This window comes from Gossypium hirsutum, chromosome A13 (genome assembly GCF_007990345.1).
Source record: "Gossypium hirsutum isolate 1008001.06 chromosome A13, Gossypium_hirsutum_v2.1, whole genome shotgun sequence".
Taxonomy (NCBI): domain Eukaryota; kingdom Viridiplantae; phylum Streptophyta; class Magnoliopsida; order Malvales; family Malvaceae; genus Gossypium; species Gossypium hirsutum.
In genome coordinates, this window is record NC_053436.1 from 42,117,761 (window position 1) to 42,130,562 (window position 12,802).

Genomic DNA, 12,802 nt, shown 5'->3' on the forward strand with positions numbered 1-12,802 from the left:
TTTATTTATTATTTTGTTAAATACTATGAAAACGTGTTATTTTAACTAATTTTATGCTAAATACCTTTTTCCCATATATTTAAGGAAATAAATGGACTTATTGGGGAAAGAAAGCAGGAATTGAAGTGCTGGGCTAATTTGTTAATATCTCTGGATGTCCCAAAAATGCTTATCGGGCTCTAAAATTCATCCTAGTCCAACTCTAAAATGAGTTAACATCCTTGGACAACCCATTATGGGAGATGGAGGCCCAAACCATCTACAAGGAGGCCTAAACCATCCATCCAAAGGAAAAATAATCCACAAGACCCTTTCTTCAACCTTGTTCTTTGAATTAAAGAACCAACAAGAGAGAATAAAGGGGACATCAACCACCAAGTGAAGGGAATCGAGGGGACGTTGTCTTCCGCCTCCAAAAATAGAAAATTCATCCACTCCTCAAGGGTTGGCCACACAAGGAAGACTTTCAAGGGATTCCATGCTATTTTTAGCATAGGGCTTTAGGGTTCTCCATAATAAATAGGGCATCATTCCATCATTCATTCATCTTATATTTTTCCCATTTCTTGAGCACTACACTTGAGAGAAGAAACATAAGTTTGAGAGAAGCAAAGCAATAAGGTTTTAAGAGTTTTCGAAATTGACATTGAGAGGATATTTCTGCGTAGGAGCAAAGAAGAGTAGCAAAAAAGGAGCAACACTAGTAATGTCAAAGAAGTCAACAAAATTGACTTCTAGTTTCTTTCTTCTACTTTTTTATTTTTGTTCAAGTTTATAAACATGATTGCAATTTATTCTTTTCCTTTCAATTCAATGTTTATGGCTTAATTTTGTTAAAGCTAGATTAATTACAATTTCTTGATTTATTTTATTTAGACTTTGTTAATGTTGTTTTGTGCATTGGTTTGTTTACTCATTCAAATAAATTCATGCTAATGTTTACTCATGCATAATTAATGTTGGCAAAATATTTGAACTAACTATTTAATCTGAACAAGATGATAATTAGTGGGTACAATATTTGAATGGTGCATATTTGATTTCTTGGAAATTAAATTAATAATGATATTTAACAATATTATTACCTTGCATAACCATGATATTTTCTTGTGAGATTTTAAGGTTTATTGATTATAGAAATCTACTAAAGAGACTTCAAGGTTAAAAAGTTTGATTTCATAACTTCTAACTCTGGGTTAGTAAACAGCCAATTTGCCAACGGATTGACAATAACATCATTAACACATTTTTAATAATTTTAAATTAAGGTAAAGTAATTAACCTAACTCCTTCATGTCATATTAATTTAATCTTGCACGTTACTGATTTTTATTCTATGTTATTTACTTTCATTTGTCTTTGCACATTTACGAATTTTAAATTAGGTAAATTAGTTATTAAATTCACTTTTATTTCTTTCCTTCATTGACTTGTTATTTAATAATTCCACAATTTTTTCTTTACATATACAGTCCTTGCAGAGACAATACTCATTACTTACTACTTTGTTACTTGTTGATGACTGTGTACACTTGCACATCATTCAATTACTTTCGGGACAAGTTTTTGACGCTGTTGTTAGGGATTGTGTTTTAAACATATAAAGTCCTTGCAGAAACGATACTCTTTACTCACTACTTTGTTACTTGTTGATGACTGGGTACACTTGCACATCAATCAATTACTTTCAGGACAAGTTTTTGACGCTGTTGTTAGGGATTGTGTTTTAAACATTATTTGTGAAATTATTATTCTGCAATTTGGTTTAGTTTTCTATTAATTTTTCTTTAATTATTTTTGTGATTTTTCTTGTGATTATGAACATTGACCATATTATCGATCTATTTCCAGTCGACCCTAAAATTGAACGTACTTTTAGACAGAGGAGAAGAAAACAAACAACTGTGAGACAAGTTGAAGAAATGAATCAAAATCAAAGAGAAGAAGTAGTGAGTAATACTCTTAACTTAGTCCTTGATGCTGATGACAGAGGCCATGCTATCCATCAATATGCGGTGCCACTTTTTCATGAACTCAATCTGGGAATTGTAAGGCCCGAAATTGAGACATCGTAGTTTGAATTGAAGCTAGTGATGTTCCAAATGCTTCAAACGGTAGTCCAATTTAATGGGATGCCTATTGAAGATCCACATCTTCATCTTTGTTTATTCATAGAGGTGAGAGACTCATTTAAATTGGCAAATTAAAAGAAGATGCGATGAGATTGAATTATTTCCATACTCGTTGAAAGCTAGAGCACGAGCGTGGTTGAATTCCTTACCACCTGACTCGGTAAGTAAGAAATGGTTAAGGGATTCTTAATGAAGTACTTTCCATATAGTAAGAATGTTAAGCATCAAATTGATATTTCTACATTCCAACAACTTGATGATGAATCCTTATATGAGACTTGGGAGCAGCTTAAAGAATTATTACAAAAGTGTCATCACCATGGTATTCCACATTACATCCAATTGGAGACTTTTTACAATGGTCTCAATGCACACACAAGAATGGTTAAAGATACTTCTGTAAATGAAATCCTTCTTTCGAAATCATATAATGAGGCTTATGATATTTTTCAAAGAATTTCCAACAACAATTATCAGTGGCCAACCAACTGAATGACCACGGGAAGAAGAGTGGCAGGAGTTCATTATTGGAAAAAACAAGACGCGAGGGCGAGTAATGCTCCTTCAAGGGCAAGACCGAAAAAGAACTTGGGTAGAGGTGCTCTTAGAGATATAGCTGTAAAGTCCAAGGGCCGAGCGCCTACAAGGACTTATGCCGTTCATGCTCGCGAAGAGGCATCTTCACCAGATGTGATTACGGGTACTTTTTCTCTTCATGATTTTTCTGTTGTTGCTTTAATTGATCAGGGGTCTACCTATTCTTATGTCTGCATGAAATTGGTACCCAGTATGAATATGTTAGTTAAACCTATTGAATTTGTAGTAAAGTGTCTAACTCGTTAGGCAAGCATGTGTTAGTTTATCGAGTATGTAAAATTGTCCCTTGACAATTAAGGGTCATAGTTTTTCAGCTAACCTCATGTTGTTGCCGTTTGATGAATTCGATGTAATCCTTGAAATGGATTGGTTAACTTCTTATAGTGTTGTAGTGGGCTATGGAAGGAAAACTATTGAGTTGAAATGTGAAGATAGGAATGTTCTTCGGGTTGAACCTAATGAATCAGATGACTCACCTGTAGTAATATCGTCCATGACTGCGGAAAGATGTTTGAGAAAAGGGTATGAGTCCTACTTTGCATTTGTGTTGAATACCTAAGCATCTGAAGTGAAAATTGAGACAGTGCTGATGGTATGTGAGTATCTGGTTGTGTTTTTGGAAGAGTTTCCCTGATTGCCTCTAACTAGAGAAGTTGAGTTTGGTATCGAGTTGGTCCCTAGTACGGCACCTATCTCAATCGCTCTGTATAGGATGACTCTGATGAAATTAAAAGATTTGAAAGTACAGTTGCAAGAACTAACTGATAAGGGTTTGGCAAGATCGAGTTTTTCCCCGTGGGGTGCTCCTGTACTTTTTGTGAAAAAGAAAGACGAGTCGATGAGGTTATGTCAGATAGCTCAACAAGGTGACTACGAAGAACAAGTATCCCTTTCCAAGAATCGATGATTTATTCGATTAGTTAAAGGGAGCCATCGTGTTTTTTAAGATAGACTTAAGGTCAGGCTACTACCAGTTAAGGGTTAAGGAGCAAGATGTACCAAAAATTGCTTTTTGGATGAGGTATGGCCACTATGAGTTCCTTATTATGCCTTTTGGCTTAACAAATGCCCTAGCGATTTTTATGGACTTAATAAACCGTATTTTTTTACTGTACTTAGATAAGTTCGTAATCGTTTTTATCGATGACATATTAATTTATTCGTGTGATAAGAGTGAGCATGCGAAGCATTTGAGAACGGTTTTACAAACCTTGAGAGATAAGCAGTTACATACCAAGTTCAGTAAGAGCTAATTTTGGCTTAAAGAGGTCGGATTCCTAGGACACATTATGTCTGCTGATGGGATTAGAGTTGACCCAAGCAAGATCTCGGCTATTGTTGAATGGAAACCGCCAAGGAATGTGTCGAAGGTTTGAAGCATTTTGGGTTTAGCTGGGTACTACAGAAGATTTGTAAATGGATTCTCCATGATAGCTACTCCGATGAGAAGGTTGTTACAAAAGGATGTCAAGTTTGAATGGACAGAGAAGTGCCAACAAAGTTTCAAGAAACTAAAGGCCTTGTTGACTGAAGCCCCAGTTCTAGTGCAACCGAAATCGGGAAAAGAGTTTGTGGTGTATAGTGATGCATCCTTGAATGGGTTAGGGTGCGTGCTCATGCAAGAAGGAAAGGTAATAGCCTATGCCTCGATACAGCTAAAGCCACACTAGAAAAACTACTCGACGCATGATTTAGAGTTGGCCACCATTGTGTTCACGTTGAAAATTTAGAGGCACCATTTTTTTGGCGAGAGATGCCGAGTATGTACTGACCATAAGAGTATAAAGTATTTGATGACTCAAAAAGAGCTGAATTTATGGCAGCAGCAGTGGTTAGAGTTGATAAAGGATTATGAGTTGATTATCGATTACCATCTAGGAAAGGCAAACGTGGTCACCGATGCATTGAGTAGAAAATCCTTATTTGCTTTGAGAGCAATGAATGCCTAATTGGCCTTGTCAGAGGATGGCTCGATTCTAGTAGAGTTAAAGGCTAGACTGACGTTTTTCCAAGAAATTTGTGAAGCTCAGAATAACGATGGTGAATTGTAAACCAAAAGAACTTAGTGTGAGTCGGGTGTTGAATTAGATTTTCGTATTAGTACCGGTAGATGCTTGATGTTCCAAGACAGAGTTTGTGTACCCAAGGATAATGAGCTTATTCAGAGGATTTTACGAGAGGCACATGGTAGTTGCCTGTCTATGCATCTGGGTAGTGTAAAAATGTATAACGACTTGAAGAAAATGTACTGGTGGTTGGGGATGAAAAGAGACATTTCTGAGTTTGCTTCTAAGTGTCTAGTTTGTCAACAAGTGAATTCCAAACACCAAGCACCCTCAGGTTTACTTCAGCCTGTGATGGTGTAACACCCTAAATTTGGGCCTAGAAGTTTTGGGCCTTGAGCATGGGAGCGGTTGAAGGCAGCTTATAATATTTTGTTGTGCGTGTAAATTTCGTTAATGAAGGCTTGTTTTAGTGGTTAAGTGTGCTAAGAAGTGTTGGAGAAGTACTGGGTTCAAACTTGGACTCTAGCAAAAATTTTGGTTTAAGGTGAATCAAACCCTAGGTGTAGTAGGTAGGCCTTAAGAATATTGTTGGAGAAATTGTAACACAAAAAGCCTTGTGGCTTAGTGGCAAGTAGCGTGTGGAACATTTAAGGGGAGGCATGGGTTCGAATCCCTTGGCAAGCAAAGAGCATTTATTTTGCTAACAGGGGGCGGCAAGAGTTGGTGTTGAATTTAAACTCTGATGATGGAGGGATCCCACATCGGGAAGCTAACATAAGAGTGGATGCGAAGCTGGCTTTAAATATAGAGAACCATGAGGAGAGTAAAGGTACCTTTCTTGGCTGATCCCTTTCGCTTTATGGCGTGCTCGTTTGGGTTAGGCGTCGGCTAAGAGTGCTCGGAGCGTGGATTAAGTCCAGTCTCCAATCAGGTGTGTATTTCTTACTACTCTAGCTGTAGGATGGCTACTTCGGGTCGCGATGGGCCGAAAGGAGCCATATGGGCCTAATGGGCCTACGGGCCCAATTGGATAAGTTATTTGATTGTGTAGTAAATATTGGGCTAGGCTAGGTGAATCTCATATTTGTGGCTAGATTTGGGCTAAAAGGGCCACACGAGCGTGTGGGCCTATTTGGGCCGAGAATAGGCTTTAGACCCATTCGTATTGTTATCCCTGTTTAGAATACTCTAGTTTACCAAATTACCAAAATACCCTTAGTTTGTAAATTTACCAAAATATCCCTAATTTGTAAAATTATCAAAATACCCCTAGTTTGTAAAATTACCAAAATACCCCTGATTTGTGAAATTACTGAAATACCCTCAACCTGTAAAATTATTGAAATACCCTCGACTTGTAAAATTACCAAAGTACCCCTGATTTATAAAATTACCTAAATATCCTCGATTTATAAAATTATCAAAATACCCTCAGTTTGCAAAATTACTGAAATACCCTCGATTTGTAAAATTACTAAAATACTCCTGTAAGATAGAATTACCATTTTACCCTCGATTTACAGAATTACCGTTTTACCCTCAATTTATAGAATTACCATTTTACCCTCGATTTACAAAATTACTGAAATACCCTTGGTTTACAAAATTACCAAAATACCCTCGATCAATAAAATTACCAAAATACCCCTAGTTTGTAAAATTACTAAAATACCCCTGATTTGTGAAATTAACGAAATACCCTTGTAGGGTAGAATTATCGAAATACCCCTGTAGGGTAAAATTACCGAAATACCACTGTAGGGTAGAATTACCGAAATACCCCTGTAGGGTAGAATTACCGAAATACTTCTGTAGGATAGAATTACTAAAATACCCCTGTAGGGTGGAATTACTGAGGTACCTTCTGGGGTAAAATTACCATTTTGCCCCTAAGGTGTTAAATGACTGTTTTGCCCTTGTGGCCAAGTGACTAACTTGGACTGTGTGGTTGACGAATTTGATTGTGAATATCTGTTGGTATATGAATGACTTGACTGTGATTGTTTGATTCAAATATGGGCATGACATTCTGCATACATGACATGTTGCATGGGTTGGGATTTTGTACGGAGGAAGATCTGATCTGTTCGGATCGCATGGTTGCTTGACGACTGTGGATCCACTGAAGGCTTAAGAGCCGTATATTCGTACTAATTTGATAAGGTCGAACGGGTCGCCCAAGACGACTGTGGACCGATCAATGGCTGAGTGCCGATCATATTTACCCGAGGCTGTGTGCTGACTATATTATCTGATACTGATTCTGATTTTTTATTCTGTTACCTGATACTGATTCTGATTTTGATTCTGTTACCTGATACTGATTCTGATTCTGATTCTGTCACCTAATTCTGATTCTAATTCTGATTCTAGTTCTGATAATGTTTCTTATTCTATAATGGATTAAAGCCCATCTAGTACTTTCTGTTAAAATGGGCTAAGGCCCAATTGATACTGAAACTGTAAGTAGGGCTGGGGCCAACTTTTAATTCTTTTATATGACTGACTGTTCCTTTTATATAGTAGGGGATTTCACATTGAGTTTTTATAAACTCACCCCGTTTATTAACCTTTCAGGTAATTTTTAACCTTAGACGGATCGGGGCTGCGAGGGGCTTGGAGGAAGCCACACACACTGTTTATGTTATAGTTTTGATTATTGCTTTTAAATGTTTTTATGTGGGTTGTAGTAAAGCCGTTGTAATTTTCTGGATTTCAAATTTGGAATTTTATTTATTGTTCTTATAATTGCTAGTATTAGAACCCGGTTTTCCAAAGCAACTACTGTTGTTCAAAACATCACGTAACCGCAATTATTTTTAAATTAAGCTTCCGCAACTGCCAGGATTTTTTACAAAGTTGTTAAGAATGTTATTCAGCTGAGTTTTTCTAACAAGGTTTAAAAAGGTACAAGTTTTTAATTATTAAGAAGAGTTTTTAATGGAAACATGGTTTCCGAAAAACACTTCAATGTGACACGCCAGATTCGAGCCAAACTTCCAGGCCAAGTTTGGGGTGCTACAGATGGTTCCTGAGTGGAAGTGGATTCAATTTGGGTAGTTGTTAGTAGACTTACTAAGTCGGCACATTTTATACCAGTGTGTACTGACTATTCCCTTGAGAAATTGGCCGATCTGTATGTTTCTGAGATCGTGAGACAACATGGAGTGCCTTGTCGATTATTTTGGATAGAGATTCGAGGTTTACCTCACAGTTTTGGAAAATTTTGCAAGAGGCATTGGGAACGAAACTGAATTTTAGCACCACTTTCACCCGCAAACCGACAATCAGTTAGAAAGAGTGATTCAGATCTTAGAAGACATGTTGCGGTGTTGTGTTCTCGAGTTGCAAGGCAGTTGGGAAAAGTATTTACCGCTAGTCGAATTTGCCTACAACAATAGTTATCAGTCAAGTCTAAAAATGGCGCCTTATGAAGCTTTGTATGGGCGTAAGTGTCGAAAACCCTTGTATTGGACCGAGCTGAGAGAGAATCAGATACACAAGGTTGACTTAGTTAAAGAGATCGAAGAGAAAGTTAAGGTGATTCGTGACTTTTTGAAGCCCGATTAAGATAGATAGAAATACTATGCGGATTTGAAATGAAAAGAGATCGAGTTTCAACTCGGGGATAAATTTTTTTGAAAGTATCCCCGTGGAAGAAGGTTCTCCGATTTGAAAGGAAAGGCAAATTAAGTCCACGATTTATTGGACCTTATGAGGTAACTGAGAGAATTAGACCGGTAGCATACCAATTAGCTTTCCCATCAGAATTAGAAAAGATACACAATGTATTCCATGTGTTTATGTTACGTTGCTACCGTTCAGACCCTTCGCATGTGAGCTCACCAATAGAGGTTGAGATTAGCTTGGACATGACTTATGGCGAAGAGCTAATTAAGATTTTGGCTCGGGAAGTAAAATAATATAAGAATAAGAGTATTGCACTTGTTAAATTATTATGGCATATACATGGAGTCGAAGAAGCCACATGGGAACTCGAGGAGACCATGAGAGACCAATACTTAATCTATTCACTGGTAAGATTTTCGGGGACGAAAATCCCTAAGGGGAAGAATTGTGACAGCCTGATTTTGGGCCTAGTCAGAATAGTGGTTTCGTAACCACTAACTCGAGGTTAGAGAAATTATTTTTAATATTATTTTATGTGTGATGGCATGTTTATATAGGTGCATGAAAATTTTGGTGATTTAATTTTAGCTTTTGTGAGCTTAATTGCTAAAAAGTCCTATTTTGATAGCTAAGAGGTGTCAAATAGTTAGAGAACCTAAATTGGGGGTCTTTAAAGGGCAATTAGAACCTTTAAAGAGGCATAGCCGGCCATAGGAGACAAAGATGGAAAAAAAGTTAAAATTTGGTGGGTTTGGTGACTAACTTGACTAAAATAAAAAAAATAAAGAGAAAAGATATCATCTTTTTTTCCTATCTCATTCTCCATTGAAAATTCAGCCATTTGAGCTTAAGAAATTTTAGCTACTCTCTACTCTTGCAAGTAAGTGACTTTAATGGCTTTTCTTGAAAATTTTAAAATTTTTAAAACCCTTGTAGCATGAGCTTTCTAAAATTTAAAGGGAACTATTTTGTTAAATGGTTGAAAATCTAGGGTTTTACCATGAGAGTTTTCATGTTGTTTTCTAAAAATTTGTGGAAGAAAATGAATCATGGTTATGAAATAAACAACTTTTGTGAAGGGACTTCTCACGAAAACCTTAATAGGACCATTTTGTAAAGTTTGTGAAATAGATAGTAATGTTGTGAAATATTGGAAATTTGGGGTTATCATAAGCGAGATAAATGGTTGGTTATGCTTGAATAATAAGGAAACTTGATAAAAATCAATTTCTGGGCCTAGGGGTAAAATGGTCATTTTGTGAAAGTCTAGGGACAAAATGGTCATTTTGCCCAAATCATAAATTATTGAGCGCTTAGATTTAATTGATGATTAAATGACTAAATGTTGCCATTTTAGATCAAGAAATACAAAATTTGAACCTAGACCGGGGAAAGGCCAAGCAAGTAAATTAAATCAACTAGTTGCCACATTTTGAGTACCGAGGTAAGTTGTATGTAAATAATACAACTATATTATTATTATATGTGTTTGAATTGATATAGCATAAATTTCTTGTTTGTGGAAATGGTTATGTATGATGAATATTGAGATAGTAGAACTCCAATTTGAACCTTAGGAAATAAATCCGATATTCATGTCATGACATTCGGGTTATTTGTGTGCTAATGTAAGACATGTCTAAGACATGTCTGGGACATGCATTGGCTACGAGATGTGTCAGTATAAGACTATGTCTGGGACATGGCATCGACACGATATGTGAGAGCTAGTGTAAGACCATGTCTAGGACAGGGTGTCGGCCTCGATTTCAATAGTCAGTCTAAGACCATGTCTGGGACATGGCATCGGCTTGATGGATGAACCAGTGTAAGACCATGTCTGGGACATGACATCGGCATTAGACCCTATGTTTGAGGCTTAGTGAATATCCGATAGCATTCCAAATGGTTCAACGGTGAGAGTTACAGTTTAAGTTAAACGAGAAAATTATAACCATGTTGTGAGTGGTACAGGTACCTATTTGAAATGTATAAGATGTAAGCTCAATATATGCTATGTGAATTGTATTGGATAGTGATGAGTAAGTTGTGCTTATGCCTACTTTTGTATTATGAGCATGATGATGAATGATAAAGTTGTTTTTATATTTATTTGGATGCAACTTACAAAGCTTTATGCTTACTCCTTCTCCTTTCCATTTTCTTATAGTGCCGCCTAATTAGCTTGAGGATCATTGGACGTTGGAGGCATCAATCACACTATCAACCGAAGCACTTGGTATAGTTGGTTTTATTATTTTGAATATGGCATGTATAGGGCTTAGACTTTTGAGTTTTGTGTCAATGTTATTTTGGCCAAATGTGTTGGCTTGGGATGAATCCTTTCATTTTGTATAAAGCCTTGGTTAATGGTTAATGTTTATTATTGATATATGCAAATGATGATATTTTCATGGATAAGTAAATTGCATGAATGAGATAATGCCTTGTGTGGCTGATTAGAACTTTTATTGTTGTGTGGATTTGTCATGTTAGAGGTTACGTAGGTTAGTGCAAGTAAGAGTGGCAAAAAGGCTTGGTAAATAGCCTTATTTTGTCCACTCGAGTAAACACACGGGCATGTGTCTAGGCCGTGTGTGACACACGGTCAGCCCTATGGGCATGTTATCCAGCCGTGTGTCCTCTGTACGTTAAATTGACAAGTCAGTATGCATGGTAGTAAACACACGGGCAGAGACACGGCTATGTGTCTCATCCTTATGGAGGACACGGCCTCTGGTCACGAGCATGTGCCTTGGCTGTGTCCCTTAAATTGGATGCTGACGTCAGAAATAGAATGCCAAGGTTTTAAACAAGGGATAAGACACGGGCGTGTCATGATCGTGTGAGGGACACGGGCAATTTACACAGGCGTGTTTCAGGCCACGTGGAAACCCCTATAGATTCGAATTTATAATTTAATTCGCACGGGCATGTCCCCTTGTGCTTAGGCCGTGTGAACTACACAGGCCATCAGCACAGCCATGTCATAGTGGCCACACGGGCGTGTTGCCCTTCCACACAGGCGTGTGCCCTGTTTCAAGGGTCATTTTTATAAAGTCAATTTAAGGACTCGAGTTGGTTTTGAATGGCTTCCAATGGATGTTTGAGGCCTCATAGGCCCATATTAAGGAGTTTAGACAAAGTTTGGAAAAGTTTTAAATTTTAATGGGCTCGTATGATCTGACTTAGTACATGTGTATGTGATTTGTGAACGGTAATGCCTCTTACCAGGTATCGGTGTCGAACCCGGGTAAGGGGTGTTATAGAATCAAAACATAGAACTAGAAAAGTTTTCTCTCCTTTTAGGCCAAAAAACGAAAAGCTCTTCTCTTAATAAAAACTGGTAGAATTGTTATTCCGTAAAAATATATGTTATGGTTGAGAATAAATCTATCTATTTCTTCGTACAATAACAATCTCTCAAAGTTGTGTTCATAGCTCTACCGGTGCCATTTATTTATAGGAAGAGAATGTAGAACCCTTGTTAAGTTGTAGTGGTTTATTTCAAATAGAAAAACAACATCCTACTTAGAATAGGACTAAGGTGGATGACTAATCTCTCACCATGAAGTCATTCCACTATAGTATCTTGACTGAGCTCTCACCACTGACATACCATTATGAAAGCAACTACAGAGTGCTCATCCAATGACCTTATCGTAAGTGGGTTACCCTTCTAGGATATCATTGATATTGTTGGGATAATATTCGGTCTCCCAATATGATCCTATTTTATCTCATGGCTAAATTAATATGTAAATATTCTTTAGGACTTTATTCAAGATTAAAACTAAAGATTTTTGTAGGTGAATTGTAAATCATGAGTAGGTCTTTCTAAGTATTTTATTTTAGAAATTTTTTTAAGAAAGCTAATAAATTTTATTTAAGATTTATTATTTTAGGATTTTGATGAATTTAAATCTTAAATCAAAAATTTTAAAGGAAGATAAATCATGAACCCAACATAGGATACTTTCGTAAGATCTTAATAGGTTCAATGCTATTAATTAAATCTTTTAAAAATAATAATAATAAAAGATCGAAAAAGTTGTGGATGTATTTTAATATTTCTCTTAATTCATTGGTAATTTCTAGGTTTTTTTTTAGAATTCTAAAATAGAATTAATTTTAGGAATTTAAGGTATTTTTTAAAAGTAAAAATCTCTAATTTAAGTATTAAATTAGATAAGTTTGGTGAGCACATCTTAATCGAGTTACAAGTAAACTGAATGCATTTTCTTTAGAGTTTTTATTTAAGATTTTCATAAGATTTTAGCCTAGATTAAGACATTAATATGCTTAAATAAAAAAAATCTAGCTCTTAAGACCCCGTACGACTATCCCTGAATAGGCGTTGTGGGGGTGCTATAACCTTCCCCACACGTACCATACTCCCAAACCTGAAATTTTGTGATAGGATCGAGTCTAGACTTT

At 36.5% G+C, this 12,802-nt stretch overlaps 1 non-coding gene across 1 annotated transcript; it reads right to left on the reverse strand.

The window, feature by feature from the left end:
- Positions 1–2,352: 2,352 nt before the first annotated feature.
- LOC121213191 (small nucleolar RNA R71) lies at positions 2,353–2,458 on the reverse strand. Its single transcript, XR_005908561.1, has one exon. It is a non-coding gene; the product is annotated as a small nucleolar RNA R71 (small nucleolar RNA).
- Positions 2,459–12,802: the final 10,344 nt, after the last annotated feature.